The sequence below is a fragment of the Coregonus clupeaformis genome, chromosome 31, assembly GCF_020615455.1.
Source record: "Coregonus clupeaformis isolate EN_2021a chromosome 31, ASM2061545v1, whole genome shotgun sequence".
NCBI lineage: Eukaryota > Metazoa > Chordata > Actinopteri > Salmoniformes > Salmonidae > Coregonus > Coregonus clupeaformis.
The window spans coordinates 16,775,863-16,799,736 of record NC_059222.1 but is presented as its reverse complement, the minus strand read 5'-3'; the positions used below and the strand labels follow the sequence as shown (position 1 = coordinate 16,799,736).

Genomic DNA, 23,874 nt, shown 5'->3' with positions numbered 1-23,874 from the left:
GTGTGGTGTGTGTGTGGGTGGTTGTGTGTGTGTGTGTGGGTGGGTGGTTGTGTTTGCACTATAGGGGTGGGGTGATGATCCTGTTGGAAGCGTTTGGGCAGGTTGTGTCTTAGGGATCAAACCTGTTTGCTCCCTTGTCATACGAAACTCAGGAGAAGTAATTCCAAGTGGCACTTGAATTGGTCCGGTTGGAAAGCTGCTTGGACTGGAAGTAACCTGCGTTATTTCCATGCTGGCTATGGTCATGTTAAAACTAACCTCCCCCCTTCTCGCTCGGCCAATATTAAGAGGAGGCTTAACTGAAAGTACTCGGAATATTCAAAGCTGCTTGTGGATCCAGGTATATGCATGGGATCCAGGTATTACGTAGAACTATGTTTTTAAGGAGATGGAGCCTAGTTGTAAGCAGCCCTCGCAGGCAATTCGAAAATCACTTAGGTGAAATGTAAAACCTGAATGGGTTTGCAAAGCCAGTGGTAAATCATTTTTTTTTACATAGCTTTTGTCTACGTTAAGCACGTAATTAACACCCCCAAACAAGTTTATTCACCTGGCCTAATTGTCTGTTTATCCTCCAGCTCCTCTCTTAACGATAACCAGCGGGAGACAAGTTACTCAATGCCGACTAACCATTAGCTCGATCTTTGTTTATTTGCCGCAGAACCCCGACTTGACAATGCAAGCAGGAGTTAGGAATAACACTAAACTGGCAGCAACAAATATTAATTAACCTTGACTCGGCGTGTTTAGTTAGCAGGGATGTATTTATTTGCGCCCATTGACTCTGAGCTCAACATTTCGAAGTTGGGCTACACATTTTTTTCAATGTTCCAAGGGGGGAAATAAACAAAGGTCTTACGTCATATTGTGAGAGGGGAAACCGAGGAAAGACGGAGGCACTCTATGAAAAGGTAAGAAAGCATTCGTTTTTATTTTCTTCCCTAACCTCGGCTCCTCAAATGATGACCAGAAAAAGCCTGCTACACCCATCCCTCGATCAACATGCGTGCGTAATGTATTTTCAGGATAATTACTGAACATAATGCAGCGAGGGTGCGTTGGCTTTCATATTTTAATTTATTTAGCTTCTGATGCATATAGACTATAAATACTTCAATAAACGATTTTGACACTGCATGGTCGAAATATGGAGATATTTTTATGACAGGGTATTGGTCACATGCTGATGTGGACAGCCACACAGTTTCTTAAAATGTTATTGACTGAACTCGCAATAGAACGCATTAGAACTTTGAGGTTACATTTTGTCAAATTTACCACAAAACTATAGCCTACGTTCTCCATCAGTCAGCCTAGTTGTTATTTTTTCTTCATATGCTCCTTAAAAAAATTATTTCACCTGCTCTTCTTCTTTTCGTCCTCCATTCCCCTTCTTCATTCTCTCTTTTTTTAATCAGGTTTAAACGGGGGATTGTCAACGATGAACTACAGGGACGGGACTATCATGTATGCATTATTTCTTGAAGGAATCCGTTTGTCCAAGTGCAGAGGGGAAATCCTTTCCGGAACCTGTAAGTTCGTTAGTCACACACTGAGCTCTGCCTCTAAAGTTGACTATTAGAATAGCCCTGGATTTGCTCCAGACGCACGCTTTGGATAATAGTGACGAGCTCACCAAAATGTCTTAGGCTATAAAATGTCGATAGATGCATGAAAAACATGAACATTTAAATTACAATGATTGATTAGGTATATTGCCATGTAATTTTAGTGTCAAATTATATTAAAAAATCTGATTACATTTGGTCTGCTGCTTTTGCATCTGCCTTCATGGAGCCGCCACGAGCACCAGCCAGTCTCCTTCAAGCCCTGCACAGCAAGAGCTGCTGCAGCTGTGTGATACTGTCGGGACGGGGCGCAAATACCCCTTTTCTGTGTTTGCTTAGCACGGGCTTTCAGCCCTCTTTGCTTTGCTGGGAGTCCAAACATGGCTTATAGCGCTGGACTGGAGCATTTCTTCTTATTGATGATTCTTATGATGATTATGAAATACACAACTTTAATCAGACGTAGCCTACTTTATAACCTGAAAATATTAATTGGCTATTGTCAATACTACATTCTTTATTGGCTATTGATACAGCCTGGGTAGTATTGACTTGGCACATGGTCTTGGGAGGAATTGAGCGTTTGTCAAAGATAGCAAGAATGACAACCAGTGGGGCAGAAGAGATAATGGGATGAAGATTATACGAGATGATTAGGCCTACTCATGCAGGACGGGCGACTGGGTTTTTTGGACAACAGTTTTCTGATTATTTGTTTTAGGAAAAAGTCTAGAAATCTGCTTATTTTCAAAAAAATAAAGGTTCCTAAATGTAAACCCAGTGCAGACTAATTTTAGTTTAGAACCATCCAAACAAGCCATACATATAGACCTACTACACTAACTATTTCACCAAACCCCAAATTATTCGACTGTAAAGAGTTTTTCCCAACTTCTCCTTTTATTTTTTGTGTGGTCTCATTAAGTGGGCATCCTGCTAAGTCTGCGGGGTTATACGGGAGCTGTCCAATCAGTGTATTTGCACGGCTTGTTAGCGACAGTTAATGAGGGCGCTCCGTGCACGGAGAGAATGGCGCCTCAATGTTAGATTTACCTTGTGTCAACTCGTTACTTCTAATGAAGCCATTGGAAGCTTCTCAGTGAATGGAGCCGGGCGGCTGAAACTGCAGGCCCTCTTTCTTCCGGTTCCTCTAAGGAGGGCTTTCGCTGGACTGAACTCCATGATGCATTTATCAGATGGTGGGGGTGCTCTGAGTCATTTTAGATTGAACAAGAGAAAAGCGAAGTGTGTGTGTGCCTGTGTGTGTGTCTGTGTCTGTGTCTGTTTGTGTGAAAGAAATCACCCCGTGTAATATCGCAAGCTGATGTCGTGTAGCCTACTTGGTCAATCGGGTTTGACGTGTCAGTTTGCCTCTCCAAAAGTTCACTTAATCACCTCCACACATGCAGACGCTCTCTCTGCTTGCTTTTTGCCGGCCCCTGTGTGATTTAAGTCGAATCAACAACACGTCATTGCCTCTCAATTCAGGTAAAACGGCGCAGTTTCTCAAATGCCTTTCCAAATGTGCTTTCCCTCACTATTCCTGCCCACTGGGGCACCACTTAAAAATCAATTAGTCTTTCATTTCCTCAAGTGAATTATTCGAAACAAATTTAGGGACCTCAAGCAGGATAATAAAAAAGTTCCAATTATGTATTTGTTTATTTAACCCTTTATTTATTTACTATATTATGTATTTATTTATCCATATAAACCGATTTTTTTTCACCTCCTTAACACCTTAATTATGTGGCCTATTGTTATACATAGGAGGCCTACAGCTAACACTATCCAGTGAAATAAACACACTAACCAATCTCACATGTTCAGAGTCAAAGTTACTCGCTGGTTAGATAAATAAGAATCTGAAATGATGTAGTAATTATTACCTAATAATATTAGCTTTTCATTACTTTAATAATGGCAATTTTAGAGATTAATAAATCAATAGTGTAGCCATGCTAGTCTGAGTCATATGGGATCATATGGACGTAGCCTATATTGGATTAAAAAATACACTAATTCATATGAAATAATTCATCAGTTGAGCTTCAAGTACATTTCGATATAGGGTTAGATCAAATAAACACGAGTCACTTTATCAAAAGTTTGTCAATGTTAGGTTTATGTGAAAGTATAGTTTTATACAGAGGTCTTTGGGCAACAAACAATACCTAATTTGGCAGGCCTACAGTTGTGACACTGCTTGCAAAAAAATATGTTCATTAAAAGTAGCGTATTGAATATAAATACAGCATAATCACATTGCATTATAGACTCACTTGCCTACTACCTACATTTCACATTTGTGTGTGTTCTATTTGATCATTTCAGACTAATGGTCACTGGTTCATGCTTTTTTTAACACACACTGATTTTCATTTTAAATCAGTATAACACACCTATAATCGTGTCAACATGCAAGGTATGAAACATATGCTGTCGCGTTCTAACCTTGCCAAAGAGCAGCAATACGACACACCAACGCTGGAGGTGTCGATGATCACTCTTCCAGGTATTTGGTTAGAGCGCTTTTATGCAGAAATAATATAATGGATGCATCGCTCACGCCCCTGGACTTAACATATGATGCCCCAATAACACTCAATATTCTCTAGGCCTTGCTCTTCATGTCATTAGAAAACGGTGAAGATTATTTTTTCAAATGAAAAAACAGTTTCATGTCAAGGTTGTCACAGCAGCTGATATCTCAGAAGTTCTTCTGAAATTCAAATCGTCATGACATGCAATGTTGTTCCTTGCTAGACATTGTACACCCGACCTGATCAAGACCATTTGACCACATAATTTACCAGTAATAGCATAGTAGGCCTAGTAGTAGTAGACTAACGACCAATGATGCTGATAATATGGCTCATCTTGTTACTAATATCCCATGGCAATGTAATATAATTAATATTGCCTACATTGTGTGCTACTAATATGTATTTTTGTAACGGTAATACTATTTGCCATTTCACAATTATTGAATGTGTTATGTCGATGATATAGGCTACAGTATATGTTCCTGAGTCAAACTTGATCAGGCCGCGAAACCCGTAATGCTGATGTGAATACTGGAGCTTTTCCTATAATTACCCAATGCTGGTAGTGAGTCGACGCTGGAATATCGCAGTAAAACCCCTTAATCTGAGAACGCTATATCAGTACCATCATGTAGAAAGGCAAGTCGTGTCCAATTTTATTTCACATGGAAGCCCATGAGCAACGTCAGACTCAATAGGAAGGTCACGTTGTGTACATAATGTATGCGTATAGGCTACCCATATTCATTCATTAATTTAATTTAATTTCATAAATTCATGAATTCAACATGTATTTATATCTTCTTATATCCCTTCGTAATTTTCTCTGCACGCCAGATGTAGATTCATAGGCTACTTTGATAGTGTGTGCTGCTCAGGAGGCCTAGGCCTATTTCATGTTGTAGCTGCTTGCCACATTCACTTGACCCGTTTGAGCACTGTCTGGCAGTCTCTGTGCGTCACGGGTAAATGCTTTCATTAAAGCTTTATATCGTCATCGACCAGTGTGAGCGATCTATAGGCCTACAGATCCATAACACGGCAGCATGAGTATGCGCCCTGAAGGTTAGGCTACTGTGTGTCACCTGCGATTCTGTCACTGTCTCACACATTTGTTTGTTTCAGTGTTTGTGGCATGCAACGAGTAAAAGTCTAAATGCTGCAGCATTTAGCCTCACTCCCTCTTGACTCCAGCTTTTGACATTACTCCACTCAATTGCCTGTTTACCCCCCAAGTCAAGCTTAAGTAACCATGAAGCGGTGAACTATATATAATATCCAGCATGTAGTGACAGTTATCTCCAGCCACAACCTGGTCTCAGGCATTTCGTATTATTCTGTAAGTAAATCCGAGACTCTCCATTTATGACATGTTACGTTTCATATGATACAGTATGTATTAATTTTTGGATGTCCATCACCCATTTCCTATGATTAGTTACGAATTACAATTCATATGAAATGTTCAAAATTAGCAAAATGTACAATATTCTACAAATATGTGTCAAGAATTTGCAAAAAGTATGATATGTTATGAATTCTAGCTGCTAGGTGGCTAATGTTAGCTAGCTCACTAACGTTAGCTAGGCTAGGGGTTAGGGTTAGGGGTTAGGGTTAGGTCTAGGAGTTAGGTTAAAGGGTTAAGGTTAGGGGTAAGGGAAGGGTTAGCTAAAAGGGTAAAGGTTAAGGTTAGGTGAAGGGTTTGCTAAAAGGGTTAAGGTTAGGGTTAGGGGAAGGGTTAGCATGTTAAGTAGTTGCAAAGTAGCTAAAAAGTAGTAAGTATTTGAAAATATGCTAATTAGCTTAAATACTAATGTTGTCCGTGATGAGATTCAAACTCGCAACCTTTGGGTTGCTAGACTTTCGCATTATTCAAATTTTACCTTAAGTAACCATCTGTCTTATGTAACCATTTGAAACGTAACCTATCAATCAAAAATGGTGTGTCTCGGATTAACATACAGAATAATACCAAATGCTCTGAGACCAGGTTGACAGCCAGGTCGTTCAAGATTGACCTCTAAATTGGAAGTCTACATCGGGAATTGCCTTCACAACCGGCCACTAGGGACAACAATGAGAGCTATTACATCAAGTAGGCTGCTTGTGTTGTGGATGGGGGTGGTGGATGGGAGTTTGTGGATGGTTGCGTGTTTTCGATCCCAGTCGTGAATATTGGTTCCCATGACTCTGGATCAGAAGAGTGCCTAAACTTAACCCTTAACTTCAAAATCAGATTTTTTGAGAAATGGAATAATACAGAGCAGCAGTCCAACAAATATACTTCGAAATTTGAAGCATGTGGATGAATGTCTAATTCTGCAGTGAGATGTGAGAGCTTGTTGGTCATTTACATTTTAGTCATTTAGCAGACGCTCTTATCCAGAGCGACTTACAGTTGGTGAGTGCATGCATTTTTTTTTTTCATACTGGCCCCCTGTGGGAATCAAACCCACGACCCTGGCGTTGCAAACTCCATGCTCTACCAACTGAGCTACACCCCTGCCGGCCATTCCCTCCCCTACCCTGGGCCAATTGTGCGCTGCCCCATGGCTACTACAGAGCCTGGATTCGAACCAGGATCTCTAGTGGCACAGCTAGCACTGAGATGCAGTGCCTTAGACCACTGCGCCACTCGGGAGATTATCTCCTTTTTCATGCTCATTATCAGCTTTCAAACTTTAGCCTTATTTTCCCGCTGACTATTGTAGCCTATCACATATTGTAGCAGAGAGCTGTGTGCCAGAGCATGAAACCATGACCTAAAAATGACCTTAATCGAAGCATGACTGCTTGTCAATTCAATATCACATAATCTACAGTGTATAAATGGGATCAACATGATTTTTCAACTCATGGTTGTCATGGTTGTCATGAGTCAAATATATAACTAATTTCTTTTGCAAAAACAATTCTAAAGCTAGTCTCATTTTAAAGTTTATTTACTACGTTTGTCCATTGACATAGCCTAGTTTCGCTGCTGCCATTAGCCCATATCTAGCACTTTCTGTGGTCAACCCGTTCCCGCCTTTGAGTTGGCGGGAACGGGTCATAATCCATCACTGAAGGCCTAGAATTTGAAATGTAGACAGCTATTGTAATACTCGATATTAGCTTACGGGATAATAACGAGGGATGTAGCGTCCACGGAACTCGTTGTTCACGCGTGAGCAGCACCTGTCAAATGTGATTTATTTCAGTGGCTCCGTTTGGCCGGCGAGATCAATAGAGGACGTCTGGAGCACGCCAGGAAACGCAGCGAGCTGCATTGCTGTGACAGGTGCAAGCCCCGCGCGCCGCCCTGTGTCGCTGCTGGGGGAAAGGGGCCGCCTCCGCATGCATAGCCCCCAGATCAACAGGCAGGCCTGCCACCGCACTGCGTTATTACGGGGAAGGAGAGTGAACAGAGGTAGAAATAATGATGTTTCATCAATGGACACTCACGCACTCACATGTTGTTCAAATGCTCTCTAGACATAACTTTAATTATCACTTTTTCTAGTAGTTTGTAATGAAACATATTATTGGGTTAACCCTATAGGCGCGATGCATAGGGTGTTAGTCTTTCGCGACCAGGGTTCACTTCCCTTCCCCGTCGTTTGATACATTGTTGTCAGATGTGGGATGGCTTGATGTGTGAGGGGTAGGTCGAAGCATGTGGACGTGCCTAACCACGTTATAATTCCCACCAGGTGGGTTAAACCTATTGGCGCGATGTGTAGGGTGTTTGCCTTTCACGCAAGTGACCCGGGTTACCTTCCCGGCCCTGCGTTTTCAGCTAATACGTTAAAGGATAGTTCACCCATAGAAAATTACATATTGAGTTCCTTACCCTGTAAGCAGTCTATGGACAAGTTACGACAGCAATCCACGTTTTAGCATTTGTGTCACAAATCCAATGAAAGTCATACCTATGTGCCTTCAGAAGGTATTGACGTGGATTTCGATTAAGGCAGCCCCCATGCACGTCTCTGATTCAGAGGGGTTTGGTTAAATGCGGAAGACACATTTCAGTTGAATGCATTCAGTTGTACAACTGACTAGGTATCCCCCTTTCAAAGTGGATTAATGTTTTTCGAAATTTTTACAAATTAATTAAAAATGAAAAGCTGCAATCTCTTAAGTCAATAAGTATTCAGCCCCTTTGTTATGGCAAGCCTATATACATTCCGGAGTAAAAATATGCTTAATAACAAGTCACATAATGTGTTGCATGGACTCATTCTGTGTGCAATAATAGTGTTTAACATGATTTTTGAATGACTACCTCATCTCTGTACCCCACTATAAGGTCCCTCAGTCGAACAGGGAATTTCAAACAGATTCAACCACAAAGACCAATGCCTGGCAAAGGGCACCTATTGGTAGATGGGTAAAAAAAAAGAAAACTGAGGATCGATCAACAACATTGTATTTAAGCCCCAATATTAACCGAATTGACAGAGTGAATTAAAGGAAGTCTGTGTAGAATAAAAATATTCCAAAACATGCATCCTGTTTGGAATAAGGCACTAAAGTAAAACTGCTAAAAATGTGACAAAGAAATGAACTTTATGTCCTGAAAAAAATAGCGTTATATTTGGGACAAATCCAACACAACACATCATTGAGGACCACTCTTCATATTTTCAAGCATGGTGGTGGCTCCATCATGTTATGGGTATGTTTGTCATCAGCAAGGACTAGGGAGTTTTTTTTATGATGAAAAGAACCAGAATAGAGCTTAGCACAGGCAAAATCCTAGAGGAAAACCTGGTTCAGTCTGCTTTCCAACAGACACTGGGAGACAAATTCACCTTTCAGCAGGACAATAACCTAAATCACAAGGCAAAATATACACTGGAGTTGCTTACCAAGAAGACATTGAACGTCCCTTAGTGGCCTAGTTAAAGTTTTGACTTAAATCGGCTTGAAAATCTATGGCAAGACTTGACAGAGCTTGAAGAAAATAATTTTGTGCAAATATTTACAATCCAGGTGTGCAAAGCTCTTAGAGACTTACCAGAAAAAGTCACAGCTGTAATCGCTGCGAAAGGTGATTCTAACATGTATTTACTCAGGGGGTTGAATACTTATCTAATCAAGATATATTAATGTTTTATATTTAATTAATATTTTACAAATGTTAGAATTTTTCTTCCACTTTGAGATTACAGAGTATTTTGTGTAGATCGTTGACAAAAAATGACAATTAAATACATTTGAATCCCACTTTGTAACATAACAAAATGTCGAAAAAGTAAAGGGGTTTGAATACTTTCTGAAGGCACTGTATATTAGCATTTTTCGCCCATCATGTCCAAATCATCTATAAGAATATATTTTAGCTACACAATCAATTTGAGATTTTTTAGGATGATCAAATATCAATCCAGAGATATATCTATTTTAGTAAAACTAAGAAAATTCCCCACTGTTGAATCATTGTCTTACATCAGATAGTGTGACAGCCAAATTTAAGCCTGGTTCACATCTAACAGCCAAGATGAGACGAAACAGTTGTATGCAGTTTTAGAACTAAGTTTGCTTGATCTGAATGGTCTAGTTTTAGAACTAAGTTTGCTTGATCTGAATGGTCTAGTTTTAGAACATCTCATGTCGGCTGCTGGATTGTCCAAAATTCAACATGTCAAATCTTAGCTCAAGACTTGTGACGAGATGGATCCATTTAGCCAATCAGAAAACAGTTCATTAAAGCTCTTTGTTTAGCCAGGCAGCTAGCTAGCCAAGCATACAGCTAGCTAGCTATTCTGCTACAGTTAGCCAGCCTAGCTTGCAGATATTTCTCTTACACGTAACAAAGTGTGCCCTGTTTCTGGTGCATGTATTTCATGAGACTCGTTTGCTACAACTTTGTTGTTTACCATTTTAAAATTGCAAACTTCTTTGACTACCATAAAGATACTTTTGAACAGCTGAAGCAAGTCACACAATTTTTAACATCCAAAATGCTGGAGTATAGAGCCAAAATTAAAATGTTAGCTTCACAGTCCAAATAGGCCTACATATGGTGAGGACTGTAGAGTTGAAGTCGGAAGTTTACATACACCTTAGCCAAATACATTTAACCTCAGTTTTTCACAATTCCTGACATTTAATCCTAGTAAAAGTTCCCTGTCTTAGGTCAGTTAGGATCACCACTTTATTTTAAGAATGTGAAATGTCCGAATAATTGTAGAGAGAATGATTTATTTCAGCTTTTATTTCTTTCATCACATTCCCAGTGGGTCAGAAGTTTACATACACTCAATTAGTATTTGGTAGCATTGCCTTTAAATTGTTTAACTTGGGTCAAACGTTTCGGGTAGCCTTCCACAAGCTTTCCATAATAAGTTGGGTGAATTTTGGCCCATTCCTCCTGACAGAGCTGGTGTAACTGAGTCAGGTTTGTAGGCCTCCTTGCTCGCACACGCTTTTTCAGTTCTGCCCACACATTTTCAATAGGATTGAGGTCAGGGCTTTGTGATGGCCACTCCAATACCTTGACTTTGTTGTCCTTAAGCCATTTTGCCACAACTTTGGAAGTATGCTTGGGGTCATTGTCCATTTGGAAGACCCATTTGCGACCAAGCTTTAACTTCCTGACTGATGTCTTGAGATGTTGCTTGAATATATCCACATCATTTTCCTTCCTCATGATGCCATCTATTTTGTGAAGTGCACCAGTCCCTCCTGCAGCAAAGCACCCCCACAGCATGATGCTGCCACCCCCGTGCTTCATGGTTTGGATGGTGTTCTTCAGCTTGCAAGCCACCCCCTTTTTCCTCCAAACGTAACAATGGTCATTATGGCCAAACAGTTCTATTTTTGTTCCATCAGACCAGAGGAGATTTCTCCAAAAAGTATGATCTTTGTCCCCATGTGCAGTTGCAAACCGTAGTCTGGCTTTTTTATGGCGGTTTTGGAGCAGTGGCTTCTTCCTTGCTGAGCGGCCTTTCAGGTTATGTCGATATTGGACTCGTTTTACTGTGGATATAGATACTTTTGTACCTGTTTCCTCCAGCATCTTCACAAGGTCCTTTGCTGTTGTTCTGGGATTGATTTGCACTTTTCGCACCAAAGTACGTTCATCTCTAGGAGACAGAACGCGTCTCCTTCCTGAGCGGTATGACAGCTGCGTGGTCCCATGGTGTTTATACTTGCGTGCTATTGTTTGTACAGATGAACGTGGTACCTTCAGGCGTTTGGAAATTGCTCCCAAGGATGAACCAGACTTGTGGAGGTCTACAGTTTTTTTTCTGAGGTATTGGCTGATTTCTTTTGATTTTCCCATGATGTCAAGCAAAGAGGCACTGAGTTTGAAGGTAGGCCTTGAAATACATCCACAGGTACACCTCCAATTGACACAAATTATGTCAATTAGCCTATCAGAAGCTTCTAAAGCCATGACATCATATTCTGGAATTTTCCAAGCTGTTTAAAGGCACAGTCAACTTAGTGAATGTAAACTTCTGACCCACTGGAATTGTGATACAGTGAATTATAAGTGAAATAATCTGTCTGTAAACAATTGTTGGAAAAATTATTTGTGTCATGCACAAAGTAGATGTCCTAACCGACTTGCCAAAACTATAGTTTGTTAACAAGACATTTGTGGAGTATTTGAAAAATGAGTTTTAATGACTCCAACCTAAGTGTATGTAAACTTCCGACTTCAACTGTACATACGTCAGCAGCACTCACAAAATGTGCTTCTGTCGCGGAGATATGAAGTATCCATATCCATCCAAAACTGGTATGTAGCCTATATGATGTTATCAAAATGCTTAAAAGAGAGAAACAATTATAGACCATATATGGAGGAGAGAGAGAGAGAGAGCACGTAAGAAAGAAAGAAGCAGGTATTTATACTTTGTCTGTGCCACCCATAGAATTGCATATTAGAACTAAATAATTCATGAAAATATCTGTGGTGCCACCCACCAGCCCCCTACCTGACAGAACAGAATAGTACACTGCTGGCCAGTGGAACAGGAACGGTTCAATAGGTTATAATCAGACCGCTATTCTAGAACACATTCATTTCCATCCCTGATTCTCATTATTTCCTTTGTAGGCATGGCCGCCACAGAGATCCTATTAAATCACTAGGTATTCTATTACATGGGCATCGTAGGGTTCTCGGAAGGGATTGTGTGTTAGAATGGCACCCCTGCAGAAAATGACTAGGCTACACTCTGGGAAAAGAGAGCTTGCTCTGCGGGTTAGATTCAAGCAATTTAGCAATAAACTCTTCATATCAACTCTCTCTCCAATGGCTATGTATTTTCTTTACTATACCATCCACTCATCTCTCTCTCTCTCTCTCTAGTGTCTAGGGACTTGTAAATCCCTTTATCACAATGGCAGGGTTGATTTGTTAGCTTTACAGAGAAAGTTTCAAGTTGGTCCGATGCAAGGTTCATGTTTTACAAAAATATTTCCTAGAAAACATTATGGATGTTACATTGCCTGTCCCAGTCACCGCCTACCTTTACAAGACTCTAGTACTCTTAAATATAAATAAAATCACTTCCAATTCAGTCTGTATTGCTTCATTAACATGTCAACTTCATAACAAACACTGGGGAGCAGCTTTGACTTGACGTGTAAGTCCGGTTTCTTCTGTTAAGGCCTTCAGAACTGTAACATTGTATTACTGACAGTGGACATTTTGTAAGATGGCAGCCACAGCCCCCAGGGGCCAAATCTGTGGTACCTAAATCTATTCAGGGTACATACAGTGCATTCGGAAAGTATTCAGACCCCTTCACTTTTTCCACATTTTGTTACGTTACAGCCTTATTCTAAAATGGATTAAATAAATAAAATTCCTCATCAATCTACACACAATACCGCATAATGACAAAGCGAAAGCAGTTTTTTTGAAATTTTTGCAAATGTATTACAAATATAAAACAGAAATACCTTATTTACATAAGTATTCAGACCCTTTGCTATGAGACTCAAAATTGAGCTCAGGTGCATCCTGTTTCCATTGATCATCATTGAGATGTTTCTTCAACTTGATTGGAGTTCACCTATGGTAAATTAAATTGATTGGACATGATTTGGAAAGGCACACACCTGTCTATATGAGGTCCCACAGTTGACAGTGCACGTCAGAGCAAAAACCAAGCCATGAGGTCGAAGGAATTGTCTGTAGAGCTCCGAGACACGATTGTGTCGAGGCACCAATCTGGGGAGGGGTACCAAAACGTTTCTGCAGCATTGAAGGTCCCCAAGAACACAGTGGCCTCCATCATTCTTAAATGGAAGAAGTTTGGAACCACCATCTCTGCAGCACTCCACCAATCAGGCCTTTATGGTAGAGTGGCAAGACGGAAGCCACTCCTCAGTAAAAGGCACATGACAGCCCGCTTGGAGTTTGCCAAAAGGCACGAAAGGACTCTCAGACCATGAGAAACAAGATTCTCTGGTCTGATGAAACCAAGATTGAAATCTTTGGCCTGAATGCAAAGCGTCACGTCTGGAGGAAACCTGGCACCATCCCTACGGTGAAGCATGGTGGTGGCAGCATCATGCAGTGGGGATGTTTTTCAGCGGCAGGAACTGGGAGACTAGTCAGGATCAAGGGAAAGATGAACGGAACAAAGTACAGAGCGATCCTTGATGAAAACCTGCTCCAGAGCTCTCAGGACCTCAGACTGGGGTGAAGTTTCACCTTCCAACAGGACAACGACCCTAAGCACACAGCCAAGACAACGCAGGAGTGGCTTCGGGACAAGTCTCTGACTTGAACCCGATCGAACATCTCTGGAGAGACCCGAAAATAGCTGTGCAGCGACGCTCCCCATCCAACCTGACAGAGCTTGAGAGGATCTGCAGAGAAGAATGGGAGAAACTCCCCAAATACATGTGTGCCAAGCTTGTAGCGTCATGCCCAAGAAGACTCAAGGCTTTAATTGCTGCCAAAGGTGCTTCAACAGAGTACTGAGTAAAGGGTCTGAATACTTATGTAAATGTGATATTTCAGTTGATTATTTTTAACACATTTGTAAAAATGTCTATGAACCTATTTTTGCTTTGTTATTATTGGGGTATTGTGTGTAGATTGATGCGGGGGGAAAAACTATTTAATCCATTTTAGAAAAAGGCTGTAAGGTAACAAAAGGTGGATGAAGTCAAGGGGTCTGAATACTTTCTGAATGCACTGTAAATCTATCTCTGTGACAAATTTGGTGCCTTCATCTCAAAACAGTCCTTCTGAATTGTAAAATAACGTTACCGCCGGCAGCCATTTTGAAAAATGTTTGCCATGCTCCTAGGGGCCAAATCTGGAGTGGCCCCATATATAAATATTTTCAGGGTACATAAATCTACGTCTGTGCCAAAGTTGGTGCTTTTATCACAAAGTGCAAGATTGGGGTACATGCTAATCTATCCCCACTGAAAATAGTTCAATTTAGCCTGAATTCAAGCAATAACGACACACATAGTTGAAAAATGTTGTTGTGTTATAACCACATTATAGCCAGTGGCGGGTATTCATGGATGCCAAGGGAAGCAGGGCTCCCTCCAAAATGTTACCAATAAAAAAATACTAATTATAAAATAATTTCTCTTTCCTCTCTGTTTTCAAAATGTTCCTTCAATTCACAATTGGCTGTATCTATCTCATTGGAGCGAGTGAAACAGCACCCCTCTGTCTCATTATGTGTAGCACATGTATCTGATGCTGTCTAGACATAAATAGTATGACATGCTGCCACCATAGCATTTGATTGATTGATGCCAGTGAGCATTTGGCCTCCATTGATAAAAATGTTTTCCAATCAGCATTGAGCTAAGCTCAACGGTGGGATGGTCCTGGCACAGCAAAATGCCCCCCAAGGGAGGCCAGTTTGGATTTGACATCACACTAATCAAATCACATCAAAAGCTAAACGTAATTGCCCGAAAAAAATGTATGTTTCTGGCATTGGTTTCTGGTCTGCTTGTGATGTGTTGTTGTCCTGCATTAGCTAGCTAGCTAAATGGGCCATTTCATAAGCCATGGTAGGCGATAGGGATTTGGACTTGGTGTTTTTACTTATTTCTCTGTACAGGCCAATGATTATATCAGTGATTCTGATCTAAGCATAAATGCATACATTGTGCCACTGGCCTGAGATGATTGCAGTTCAATATGTAGCCAAAATGCTGGTTCATTGTTGCCCATGGGAGGAAGCTAGCAAGAATTTTTGCCAGGTAGCCTAGTCTAGGACATCAAAAACTAAAAGCCTGTACTTCTGTATAATAGTCATAGACTGTTTTGCCAACATGAAAGAGAGGAGGATGGCATTGGAGTTCATCTACTCTACAAGTAGGGTGAGTCAACAACATGTTTTTTCATTTACATTTACATTTACGTCACTTAGCAGATGCTCTTATCCAGAGCTACTTACAAATTATTCGACACACATGCACACACACACACACACACACACACACACAAATCAGTACAATTGTTTTAGGTATCTTGAAGTTTTTCACTGTATTAGACCTAGTTGATTTGATGATGTTTAAATGTTTAAGTTGAAATGATGCTGGAAGAGCGGGAGGCAGTGCTCCTGTTTTCTTTCTGCTGACTTGCTGTAACTCTGGGTTGTTCTAAAGCAGTAGTTGTTTAGTAAACTTCTGGAAACATTAACTTGCTTGACCATGTTGTAAGTCATGTAATTGTTTGTTACATGGAATATTTGCTTTGTGGACATCAACAGACAGATGTTGCTCTCCGGTTTGATCATGAAACAAACCTGTGTGGTTGAATTTATTCCGCCAATGTGTGACTGTTGTCTTTTTGTTGTCTTGGCCTTATGGTATATCACGGCTTATATGAACAAATGGTTTATAGAGCAAACAACGCAATAATCACAACATAGGTTGCAATATGTATTTTCCTGGGTTGGCTTCCTGGCTTGTCTTCCCGGTGATTTTATCCACACGCTGCTACTGAATATAGATCCCATCCAAATGTTGTGATGACTATATTTCATGTCATAGTCACCAGTCAACTCCATTACACTCAAAAGTTACTTCAACTTCAACCTGTGAATGCTAGAGATGGCTAGCTATGCTACCAGTCTGTCTTAATGAGTGTTAACATGCTAATAGCATACCCTACGCACGAAAACACAAATATTTCTAAGGGGTATACAGTAGGTTGATAATGATATCAGTCAAATATTGTTGTATGAGACATTTACAAAATATTCACCTCTCAAAACGTGCTCCTTACAAAGTTAACAATTCGAATTAGCTACTGTAATGACTAGCTACATGCAGCTTTGTCGATTACTGAAATGGTGGAAAGCTGGTAGAAATGGAAACGCACCATCCTCATATATGGGCCCGGCGCCACTTGAAATAGACTTGCGCACGCTGGTCTCCACATTTTCAGTGCCACAGCCAACTTTCAAATAGGCTACCATAGCTTAGCTTCTAGGCCTACTGTATTGTCTGCAATTTTGAAAACAGAAAAATGCTAAGGTCATTTTAATAAATCAATAACTAGCCTAAGTAATTGAAAATTCATGAATGAAAAGGCAGGTCTAGCTTAATTCTGGTATTAGGCAATGGGCTATAGATTTCATCAAAATATACATTTTTTCCCTGGTTATTTCTACGACCTTTTTTGTATTAATATGCTTCCGTTGCATGACTGGTTTGGCTTAAAATTCATATTTATTTTTTAGGGATCAAGTGTTTATAAATAGACTGAAAAACAATAATATGGTGCCTGGTGAAGGGTTTCCTTCTATATGACCCCTCGTTCCATATATGCCCTATATTTTATTTATTTTATTTTTATTTCACCTTTATTTAACCAGGTAAGCCAGTTGAGAACAAGTTCTCATTTACAACTGCGACCTGGCCAAGATCAAGCAAAGCAGTGCGATAAAAACAACAACACAGAGTTACATATGGGGTAAACAAAACATAAAGTCAAAAATACAACAGAAAATATATATACAGTGTGTGCAAATGTAGCAAGTTATGGAGGTAAGGCAATAAATAGGCCATAGTGCAAAATAATTACAATTTCGTATTAACACTGGAATGATATATGTGCAAGAGATTATGTGCAAATAGAGATACTGGGGTGCAAATTAGCAAAATAAATAACAATATGGGGATGAGGTAGTTGGGTGGGCTAATTTCAGATGGGCTGTGTACAGGTGCAGTGATCGGTAAACTGCTCTGACAACTGATGCTTAAAGTTAGTGAGGGAGATAAAAGTCTCCAGCTTCAGAGATTTTTGCAGTTCGTTCCAGTCATTGGCAGCAGAGAATTTATACTTTCAAAAGTATAAATGTTATCAAAAAGATGTAAGCTATTCCAGACCGGTCTGCACGTTTGAAGTTTGAATGGCGTTTCAAGCTTAATTGGTGTTAGAAAAATATTGTTCCAAATAATAATAACTGTAAAAAAACTGAAATAATTGAAAGATTGAGAATGTGACTGCTAAAGCAAGTCACACTAATAATAATAATAATAACAACACGTTTATTAATAGCCTATATTATTTGTGGTAATATTATTGTTGTTTTAAATATACTGCTGATAATAATTAACAAAATACTGCTAAAATACTAATAATAGTAATGTATTAACTTTCATATGTTTTGTGACTTGGTTGGTTTAATCAATTATACATGATTAACAGCATCCAAAAAATATCGAAATATATATTTTTTTATAAGTCTTTGTTAGAAATGTGTGTTGGGATTTTGAAATTGCTTGATTGGCATCGGTAAGAATTTCTATTATTATTGATTTGTGTTTGATCAACCCACTTTTCGTGAATTCTGCATATGAATGCGTTTTCTAATGTTTATTTTATTTTTTATCTGCAGATTACGGTCAGGAAACACTAACAAAAGAGACGCCTCTCAAAAGTTTGTTCTTTGGGGCTTTCGTTAACCGGAAAGTGCTACTTTTTCACAAGAGGGGGCCACCAAAACTTCAGATTTGCATAAAGGCGATTGAAAACAAATGAGAAAAAGTAAAATAGATTATAATTTTGATCAAAAGTAACGTTATAATTTTCATTTCTATTAGTGAGCAAGAATGACAGCACATTTGTTTATCAAAATAGTTAATGATACAATGAGTTAGGCAATAGGCTTTTTTTTTTTTACCAGTCAATCTTCCACTATCTTTAAACCTTTAATCCTGTATTTGGACACATCAACGAACATCGAAGTAAAGTGGTGACCAATATTTTGATTTACATAAAATATTGTTCATGTTCATCTGAAAGGGTAGCCTATTATGTGCATATTTTTCTGTCTGTATTCATTTGATTTATTTTATATTTGTGCCAGAGGCTGTCCACTTCAAATAATCTACATTTCATCCACCCATTAAAATTAAAATAGTTACGGATAAATTAGTTGCATTGAACTGACCTCTGCAAAATGTAATTGAACATAAGCCATGTTTACTAACTTTTCGATTCTTATAGACGCATAGCATTTACATAATGGCATGTAGACTTCAGTGGCTTCTTTCCAGAACATAATATTTTGTCTCCATTTTGATCACTGGATGGCCTCTTGCTAGGCCTACTGTTTACATCATAGCTAGATCTCACCGCTTTGTGCTATTGAGAAGACATTTCTGAAACCACTGAACCGTATCTGAGGCTCATGACTATATTGCACCATGCATCTATATATATTTTTTATCTTACAATACTTTTGTATATTCTAGCCTAGGCCTATGTTTCTCCTATAATATTCTTAAAGTTCATTCATATTTAATGAGCACTGTTTACGAAATTAATAGCAAACACTCGAGCAGATGTCAGAGCGTCTCGGATATGTTTATGTGTCAATGTCTGTGCCTGGTTAGGGATGCATTATCCAATCACGATATCAAACATTTATGAATGGCAGCTGTATCTGCCGGCCTCCTCTGGATTTTTCATTAGCCAACAATGCTGTCAGACTGAGACGGGCCACTTCAGCCAGTTTCATCCTTGCCTTAATCAGAGGCTGACTTATAAGCTAGGCCTACTTACTTCTGGGAACAGGTGTATGGTCTCCCTGGGCGATTCATGACATTAACAGAGCAATTAAGTGAAACGAAAAGACACAAATCATGACATTGCCATAAAAGGAAACATTTTATTTTTATTTTATTTAATTTAAGCTTTATTTAACCAGGCAAGTCAGTTAAGAACAAATTCTTATTTACAATGACGGCCTACAAATGTATATATAGTCAGAATTTATACTCACTTTCTTCTTGTTATTTGTGTCTCTTTCGATGTAAAATTAAATTAGTCTAGTCTACTGGAGAATAAGGCTGTTATGTACAATCCAAATATTTTGAAATTTTCACACAATTTCAACCAATTATCGTAGTCGGTTTGATGTCCAAATAACCTGTTGTTGTTTTTGTCAGTGTTCTTGGGACTTTTCCATCATTGACCATAGACTTGTGCACTCTATAGGTCCAGGACCATATCAGGGTTAAATTTTGTGCAGAGGTAATGGGGAAGTTATTGGAAGGTAGTCCGACAAGGGTGTCCACGGGGTCTTTGGTTCACGTTGGGGTTAAAGAGACTGTTGATACATTTTGCTTGCTTTCTCCAGAAATCCGTTTCCTTCCTAAAAGAGGACGTGTCCTGCTTGCCAGTGCAGCGTTCACCCCGCTCAGTCACCAGTCTGTACCCTGTTTGTTTTTCTACGTTTTTAAGTCCTCCCCCAACAGGAAAACAAATAATATCAAGACGTCATTGTCTGCAAGGTTTGTTCTCTTCTTTGTGCGTGTTGTTATAGGTCCTGTCCTCGAACTCCTAAGAAAGCTTTTGTGTTTGACTTCCAAAGTTACTTTGCTATTTTTGTCCTTGGTAGCCTACCCCAGACTCATTTCAGTAGCTTTGTCATTGAATTAAATGATAATATCAATAGTGAATGACTATGTAATTACATCAGTTATAGGTGGAATGCATGTTAAAATAAATGGCTATTTCAATAATTTATTGCAGATATTTGTCCAGTGCTTTCTATTATATGTATTTATATGTGTTTCTTATCTAGGTTATTGGTGAATATGTTAATCAAGAATTTGAGTCCCATATTAAAATAAAATAAAAACATATTTAAAACAGTTTTTTTAATGTTTCTTTCAAACTGGAAAATGCTGAACTTGTGCCAAGCCTATTGTTGTTATATTTGATAACATGCTGTTTAGAAGGAAAAATCCACCATAATGACACACACACACACACACACACACACACACACACACACACACACACACACACACACACACACACACACACACACACACACACACACACACACACACACACACACACACACACACACACACACACACACATACACACACACACACACACATAGCTTACTCCTTTCAAGATGTGAAAATAAATGTCCAATCTGAAGGTAAGTAACTGCTCACTACATTATTTTTTCCTACAGACACATCACAACTAAATGCCCCCTGACGGACCCCTGTAAACAGCTATATCCTTGGGAGAAATGTCACTGAAGTTTTATGAACATGTTTTTCCACACTCCTTTTATATCACATAAAATTTGAACAAACACTTTTGGCATGCATTTGAATGCACCCACCTCTCCTAGGGTGAGGGTGTACAGGACAAGGAGATCTTCCACTCCCTTTGGCTTCACCTGCTGGCATCCCTCCATCCATCCTGGGACCAGAGCAATTCTCATCTCCACACATCAGGTCAAACGGAGGGAGGGAGAGAGAGAGAAAAGAGAGAAGAGAGAGTCCCAACTGTGGTGTGTGGTGGGGATTTGTGTTGGTTGGCAGAGGTGAGCCAGCGCCGTTTGGTTTTTCCTCCCTCCTGTGCATCAGGTTCAGCAGTGCCACTGCTAAAATCTACAATAGACGAGTACACTCATCTGGTAGAGCAAGGGGGAGAGATATGCTGGTCAGCTGCCTATCAGCTCACAGCCTTAGAGCACAGGGAAGACCTAGGAGGGAGGATCTGCTGGTACAGAGAGGAGAGCGTTGGCAGGGTGGCACAATAAAAACATTCCCCCCTTCCAGCCAGTATCTCCCGCCCACCCGTGCTAGTTTTTTAGGGTTCCCCTCTTACTGTCACACTCACTGAGACACAACCACATTTACATGCCCCAAAATGGTAACAGTGATCTGTCTCTCTTTTCTAGAGCAAAAACAGGGCAGTTAAAACGAGACCGTGGCTGTGTCAGTGTTTTATGATGGCCACGTATTTAAATTACATTTACCCAAATATCTTCCCTACACGTATGGCTTTGATGTTTATTTGTGTTCCTATGAAAGATTGAAATGAGACCAATAGTAGTGAAAGTGAAGCTGTACATTCCCAGTATGAAATGAATTTGAAAAGCAGAAGGTCAAGTGTGGACGGTCTATTGGGTTTCTCATTGACATGGCAGTGACCTTAGCCATGCCTGTCCATTAGTTCCAATGTTTGACAGGCGTTAAAGAGAGACAGCAGCTCTGCTGTCAATGGGCAAATGAGTGAGTTGTCTGTAGTGTGACAGGACTGTCCATTCAGTGACGTGCTACATGCTGTGGATGTCATTGATCCATGGCACTGGCAGCATATTGTCCATACAGTCAATTCTACACATTATATGTCTAAACTTCAGCACAGCTTGAAAGGGTCAAATGATCAGAGGTGGTATTCCTTGCCATGTGTTCTTGTCCCTGTGTCAGGCTTGACCCTTGAGAGTTTTTCTAATGAGTCTCTTTGTAGTAGAACTTTCTATGTTATTGTTGTTTGTCCATAGACCTCTGGCATGGTTTTCATCCTCACATATTTCTATATTTGTCTAATATTTTTGTAACCAAGATATTTAGTTTTCCTAAGGACATTCCTGTTGTGTCCCTCTCAATGATGACCCAGAGTTCAGTTCTTCTAGGACCACTTCACCTTGGTGTCCACCTTGGCTATTTTGTTTGGGAACGTTCTGGTGTCTTTTATCCTGAACGGTTTTTGATGTCCTGCCCGCTCAGATAATGAAAGATGAGAAATTACAGTCTGGTTTGACTTTGGATGCTTCATCCTCATAGGACAGTGTGGGTCCAGATAGTCCAGGAATTAATCCAACCTTATGCCCACCCCCACCCCTCCCACGCCCACATGGGGGGTGACTAAGAGGTGAGCACCCTTCCCATCAGGCTCTTTTGTTGTCTGGGGGCTTCTGATGATATCAGCACATTGTAGCAGTGACCCCAGTAGCCAGACAAGGAAGAATGGAGTGGCTGCACATCATTGTTCCCCATCGTCACCCCGCCATGTTTTGTCATGTTTTTTGCCTTTTCTGACCAACCTCCCTATGAACTCCTTCCTCATCAACTCTAACCCACCCCCCTTCCCCTCTCCCCCCAAACACCCAACCCTTCACTGTGTGAAAGGGTCAGCTGTGCCGTGGCAATTTTCCTATGTGTGTGTGTGTGTGTGTGTGTGTGTGTTTGTCATTGCATAGCCATGTATGTGTGTGTATATGTGTGTGAACCTCAGATCAGTATGTATCAGTCGTTAGAGAGAGGAATAGAATACAACAGTAGCTTTTGTGCCTGTCACCAAACACAGCCACACAAAGGGCTCTCGAATCGATTGTTTATGTGATAATAGCACAGTCCTTAACAACTGCCACCTGGAAACACTAGCCGGCTAATTGTGTGCCCTTCCTCCAGGCAACCACATTTGTACACTTGTTATGTTATTGACTGACAAAGAAGCAAAGGGATAAATGATTAACATGATAGCAGTAAGAGGGGGGGTGAATTTGATCAGCAGAATTCTGTCTAACAAACAACAAAACTAAATGAACTTCTGGTTCTGTATAACACTCACTGTATCTGGTACAATAATAATCCTAAATGAAAAATGAATTCCATTAAGGGATTAGTCCAGTGTCATAAAGGAACCACTTACCAACACCAAAGGTAATTTGTAACCTTAGCAACTACTGGAAAGGGGGATTATCATTGCAGTGGGGGCTGTCCTTGTGGACTTGACACCATGGCTTTGCCCCAGCTTCAAGCAAATGCATTACAAAAAGTTAATACAATATGGATACAGGCTCTATGAGAATCAGGAGATATACAGGAATTTGTTTTATTTATCAATTTCTCATCAAAAGAAAATGACAGCTTGAGCAACAGGTCATTGGGTCTAAGGTATGCTTCAATGTTGAATACTACCTAGATGAAAGGCTGGATTTGATACAGGGGCGTAACTTTGGTTTTAGAAGTGTGTGTGTGTGTGTGTGTGTGTGTGGGGGGGGGGGTTGCATTTCAATTAACAGGTGTGCCTTGTTAAAAGTTAATTTGGGGAATTTCTTTCCTTCTTAATGTGTTTGAGCCAAACAGTTGTGTTGTGACAAGGCAGGGGGGGGGTATACAGAAGATAGCCCTCTTTGGTAAAAGACCAAGTCCATATTATGGCAAGAACAGCTCAAATAAGCAAAGAGAAACAACAATCCATTATTACTTTAAGACATGAAGGTCAGTCAATACGGAACATTTCAAGAACTTTGAACGTTTCTTCAAGTGCAGTTGCAAAAACCATCAAGCTCTATGATGAAACTGGCTCTCATGAGGACCACCACAAGAAAGGAAGACCCAGAGTTACCTCTGCTGCAGAGGATAAGTTCATTAGAGTTAACTGCACTTCAGATTGCAGCCCAAATAAATGCTTCACAGAGTTCAAGTAACAGACACATCTCAACATCAACTGTTCAGAGGAGACTGCGTGACTCAGGCCTTCATGGTCGAATTGC

General features: G+C 40.0%; 1 long non-coding RNA gene across 2 annotated transcripts in view; it reads left to right on the top strand.

The window, feature by feature from the left end:
* The first annotated feature begins 694 nt into the window (after nucleotides 1–694).
* LOC121548018 overlaps nucleotides 695–23,874 on the top strand; it is a 44,750-nt gene continuing 21,570 nt past the window's right edge. Inside the window, exons 1-2 of one of the 2 annotated variants that reach the window (XR_005996589.1) lie at nucleotides 695–911; nucleotides 1,419–1,532. This is a non-coding gene — a long non-coding RNA (uncharacterized LOC121548018). The other variant, XR_005996588.1, reaches the window with a different exon arrangement.